This window comes from Capricornis sumatraensis, chromosome 23, assembly GCF_032405125.1.
Source record: "Capricornis sumatraensis isolate serow.1 chromosome 23, serow.2, whole genome shotgun sequence".
Classification (NCBI taxonomy): domain Eukaryota; kingdom Metazoa; phylum Chordata; class Mammalia; order Artiodactyla; family Bovidae; genus Capricornis; species Capricornis sumatraensis.
The window spans coordinates 35,444,441-35,450,396 of NC_091091.1; positions in this window are offsets into that span (position 1 = coordinate 35,444,441).

Consider the following 5,956-nt stretch of genomic DNA (forward strand, 5'->3'; position numbering starts at 1 on the left):
TTACTGACGTTTGTAGGAGCAGCAGTCTAGCGAGCCTTCCAGCCTGAAAGGGACTGAACTGCTCCTTGAGAGAACTTGTTTAGCCTATTTGCATCTCTACATCCTACAGCATGTGTGTAGAAGCATATTTTACACCTACTGCTAATTTTGTTGTATTTGTTTTTCTGATGTATTTTGTAGTTAGTTTTTGCTATTTATTAAGAACAAAATGTCAAAAAAAATTATGACTATTCTTGGCTCTAGAATGCTTACCACTGTTAAAAATGACAAAAAAGCTAAATTTCTAAATTCAATGCAAATCTTTGTTAGCTCACTCTAGGAGATTTATTAAGCGAAACAATGAAGAAATAAGTGGGAGATAGTTACTTTGTGCATGTTTTTCTTTAAATGACTTTTAACCGTGGGAAGGCATATTATTCTTTTTGCTGTATTTATTGATGCAAGGAACACTGCAACATCTTTATGTTTAGATGTAGTTGTAGTCTACTTTGATGTAGGTGTATTTAAAATAGAACATTAAGAGGTATTAGATATTTCTTAATGTTTGCATAGAATTCAGTAAGTGTAATGGCAATGTTACCTCGAAAGCCAAATACTATTTTATCCTTGATTTCACAATGGGACCTTTTGGCTAATCCATGAAACCAAGCTCAGAAAAGCTTTAACTCCTATTTGTGTGTGTGTGTATGCTGCTTCTTAAAAGATAATTATTTTCCTAAATTATTATAATGACTTTGATTTGTAATCAGCTAAAGCTTAAGGTATAGTTTGCTTATCTTTCAAGTTGGTTTCTGTCTTTCTTTTCTTTTTCTTATTTAGTTCAGACCTAGAGCCAGCACAAGTTCTCAGAGTGACCGTCTGATTTGTTAGTGAAACATTGTCCTACATGACTAGCCATATTCATACTTTCAGAAGTTGACTGTTTCTATTCCTTAGCATGTGCAAAACAGTGACTGTTGCACATTGTGTTGGGTGGACAGTACCACCCTAGGGATCGCTTGCCATAACAAGTTCCAAACTGAATTTCAGTCTTGCTTCACATTGGTGTGTGGGTATAACATTCTTTTTTAAACTTTCTCTCTTAACAGTATAGTCTTTGGCTTTTGTTTTTTTTTTTTTTTTTTTAGTAATGAGCCACATTCTTTACTTGATAGAACTCAAGATTTGTCCTTAGCCAGCCAATTATCATTGTAGTATTCACATTCTAACTCTGTAATGTTCTCATAATGTATCTGTCTGTGCAATATATAAGCTGTGAGTGAGTTCATAGCTTTTTGGTTTAATTGTACATTATTATATGTGTATATCTGTATATATATCTGTGTATATATCTATGAGGACCAAAATCCTTAGCTTGCTTACACTGTTGCTAGTGTAAAGATTATTACACTTAATTTTATGGGGCACAAATTATGGAATTACTTCATAATTCATGGTAACATATTTCCATAAATTATTGCATTAATATACAATTACCATTTAATTATGAAGTTTATACATATTGACAGAAGTTACAGTGAATTGCTAAAACCACAATTTATATGGTAATTATATTTTGGATTGTACAATTAATCAAAATATGCATGTCATTGTGACACTTGATGTGTTAAAACATGGTAGGTAATCATATTTCTGGGCCCTGTAAAATAGTGTTACTATAATACCTGTTTTGCCTCCTGCCTTGTTTACATTAAACAAAGGATATTTGGTAAATTTTTCTATTGAACATTGTATAGGTTACTGACAGTGTTATAATGGCCTGGAATTCTAGGTCGGTCATCTCTGAAGAAACTCTTCAGATGATGATTGTGTACCTACTATCTCTTCAGTGGAGGTTGTAATCAAATTTTTGTGCTAACAATGCATGCAGGACTAAGAGGGATAATTAAAAATAAATAATGTAATTTAAACAAAATATTGTCTTATATTTTTGTAGAATTCTAATTGGAAACATTTCATTCACTGATAAATATAAAACAATAATTCATAATATACAAGAGGATACGACACGTAACAGTCAATGGTTCACTATAGTATTGATTCCAGAGAGAGAACAAAAAGGAATATATCAGAATATTTGTGGAGGGAGAATGTATAGCTTAAAAACAAATCCCCCTGGGTGAGCTTTATATTTTCCACCCCACCTCCTTCATAATCACTTCCCTAAAGAAAGGATTGTTTATGCAATTTAAGAAATGTGATTCATTGTAAGCATTATTTCTTAATAGATAAAAACTCTTCTCTTTAATTGACATTTAAAACAATTTGACTCTAAGCTTATTCCATTCACTTAAGTATGTGCCAAGTCCCTTAATTGGAAACTGAAAGAAACACGTACTACATGGCCCAATGAGGAAAAAAATTTAGTTATTAATCTCACCTACCCAAGGTTCTTTTCAGCCAGTGTTTCTCAAAATAGTTTTATAAGGAAATAAAGAAGGTAACAGGTTTAAGGATTCCGGGGGGGGGGGGGGGTGGGGGGTGGGTAAGATTTAGGCATTGCAGAATCGAAGTTACCTCCTAATTATGAGCTTCTTCAAAAGACACCTGCATTTTAGAATCAGCAGATTCCCAATCCCAAATCCTGGTTCCGAATTTTGCAGTGTTCCATCTAGAATACTAGTTATCTCAAGGGAATTTAAAGAAATAAAATTGTTAGGGTTGAAATTTTTGTTAGAGTAAAATCTTTCCAGTAAAAGCTGTTATCTCTTCATCTAAAAAAAAAGCAAAAACACTGCCTGACAGTTCGGTACTGAAGTTTCCATGGAAGAAATAGAATAGGTTTTGGATGGTCTAAAGCCAATTAGGAAAGTTGTTCCCTGTACACCTCACCTCATAGGAGACTGCTTTTTAAATTCACTGGAACTAGACCCCACTACCCACCTTAGAGAGATTAAGCCTGTTTCATATACTCTTCCAATTTGACCGTTGTGTGCATTAGGAGTTTTTATTTGTGTTATAATAGCATTTCTAAAAATGTATCAGAAATAGGATACCTACATGTAATCTCAAACCAAAACAATAATTTGGTTTATTCAACAAATACTGGGAGCTTCTTACGAACCAAGTTTTAAGATGGTAGGAAAACAAATAGGAAGAAGCTTTTCTGCCCTCAAAATGTCACAGTCCTGGTTCAGTGTTTTTACAGAAATAAAGTACACACCGGAACACTGATAGAGAAACAGCACCCGAGCATTGTGAGAGCACGTGGTGTTGCAGATCAGCAAAAGGGGAAAACCCCAACCTCAAGTGTTGACTGAATTACATTCATACTTGTAAGTACAGATAGGCCAGATATTCTGAGAAGTCATAATGATAAAGTTCACTCAGCACTGAACAGTCAGCTCTTGTGTATTCTGTCAGACTTACCATGGTGGTTTCCTTCACCTTCTTCATTCTGAGATTGGTGTAAGGCACCAGCCCAAGTGATTGTTCCTTGTGCCTTAGTCACTAATTGTGTCCAACTCTCAACCCCATGGACTGTAGCGCGCCCGGCTCCTCTGTCCATGGGACTTTCCAGGCAACAATACTGGAATGGGTTGCCATTTCCTTCTCCAGGGATCCTCTGGACCCAGGAATTGAACCGGGATCTCCTGCATCGCAGGTAGATTTTTTAACCAACTGAGTTATGAGAAAAGCCCCAGTTGTACTGGGGGGCCCCTATTTTCTCAATTGTTGAATAGTAATTAGCAGTTCTGACTTATCTCTTTATAGAACTGTTGTTTACATAGAAAGAGGGCCAAAAGTCAACTGAAATACTAAAACCAAAAGATTTAAGGCTAAAAGATAATCTGAAGATTAGGGGTGAGATTTGGTTGAATAAATTTGTAGAATGAAACCTTTCTCCTGGCTTGAATTCAGTGTTCCCTTGGCCACATATCTTTATTCTCTGCCGGGCTGGGACACAGGTCGAAGCATATCCAATTAAGAGAGAACTAAGTGGGCTGATGTAAACAGAACAGGAGAATTCAGAAACCTCGTGCTGGATATGTGTGGAGATGGAATCTGTAAACCTTCACTAGGTTCTCATAACTCCATCTGTTCCTGACATTGAAGGCCAGGGTCAGTCTAGCAGGCAGCTGGACAGGTAAGGGATCACCCCTGCCAGGACAAGATGAGGAGGCCTGACTTGTATCTCCCTTCCCATTCTCAGTCTTCTTAAGGTGCGTGTGTATACTCAGTCATGTCCGACTCTTGGCGACCCCACGGACTGTAGCCTGCTAGGCTCCTCTATCCAAGGGATTTTCCAGGCAAGAATACGGGAGTGGGTTGCCATTTCGTTCTCCAGGGGATCTTCCCGAACCAGGGATCAAACTCGTGTCTCTTGCATCTCCTGCATTGGCAGGTGGATTCTTTACCACTGAGCCACCAGGGAAACCCAATATTCAGGTTAGAGGATCTAAATAAGCCAAGAATACATCCTGGGTCTAACAGATGAATCTTTTTCAAAGCACATTTTTTGGTTGAGAACTATAACAAGAATTGCAAACTTGAAAAGCTATCTGCAGCTCAGGAAACATAAAAAAGGAAAAAGAGCAAGTGATACATGCAGCCTGCGAGATTAGAGGAGACAAAGCAAAACCATCTTCACGTCTGTTCCTGCCTTAGGCCTGTAATTTATGAGAATCATAAAATCAATTTCATCATAATGCAGAAAGATGAGGTGGCATGCACATTTGCTATAGTCTGGATAATGTTATATTTTAAAGCCCTGAAGATGAGATTCATTTATGTAATAACATGAGAAATGTATGCTTCATTCCACTCACAAACAGAATAGCATGTAGGGTTTTAATTGATTTGACTTCCCAAGAGACCCATGTATAGGAGATTTCTAGAGGGAAACAAACTAGTCATTCCTCAAACATTATTCTTCTGTGTTTAAAACACACTTTCCTGCTTAAATCTCTTTATCCTGTTGCTCTTATCAACAGTGTAGCAAGTCGCAGAGCATTTCATTGTTCTGTGATCTTTGTTGGCTACTGGTGGCTCAGACGGTAAAGTGTCTGTCTACAATGTGAGAGAGCTGGGTTCTATCCCTGGGTTGGGAAGATTCCCTGGAGAAGGAAATGGCAACCCACTCCAGTACTCTTGCCTTGAAAATCCCATGGACGGAGGAGCTTGGTGCAGGCTACTGTCCATGGTGTTGCAAAGAGTCGGGCACGACTGAGCGACTTCACTTTCACTTTCAGTTATTAGAGTGTCGTGCAATCATCATATCAATTCCATTTTAGAGATGATTAGCAAATAGAACATCTTTTTCTTGAGTCGAATTGGTGTTGGATTCCAACAGAAATGGAAGTTGAGAAGAAAATGTCTCCTTTTAGGATATAAACATTACCCCAATAGTCCATGTACCTTGGACTCCTTGACAATAAACAGGTTCTATTTTACAAAGACTTGCATTTTCCTTAACAAGATCCAATGTGATGCCGTTTCAAGGAAGACTTTCCCTTAAAATACTGTCGGCAAGAGCACACGACTCATTGGAATTTGGGTTCCAAACCACATCCCAAAAATAATAAAAGCTGGAAATGTGAATGCACATAGCAATTTCTGGGTGTTTTTCTTTGGAATTTGACATTGAAATAAAATTTGCACCATTCTTAGCGGTTGGAGTCTTCTCATGCACAGCTTCCAATATAATTGATATTCATTGAGTTCTGAGTATTTCAAAGAAAAAGCTGATATATATCTTACCAAGTAGTGTTTTGCTCATTTATTTTCATTTTTACTTCAGTAGGAAGAAAAAGACCAGGGAAGTGTAATTAGTTTGACATAGATAATTCTGGGCTGAGCATTTCAATATCAACACCGTTTTAAGGCCATTATGAAAAGTTCTTCGTCCTCATGATACAGCGTGCCATTTCTATACTTTCTGATACAAAACTATTGTATTCTGGCCCTTCCTCCAGGGAGCTGTGTGACCAGTCTCTCAACTGTGCCAGAAGGCCTT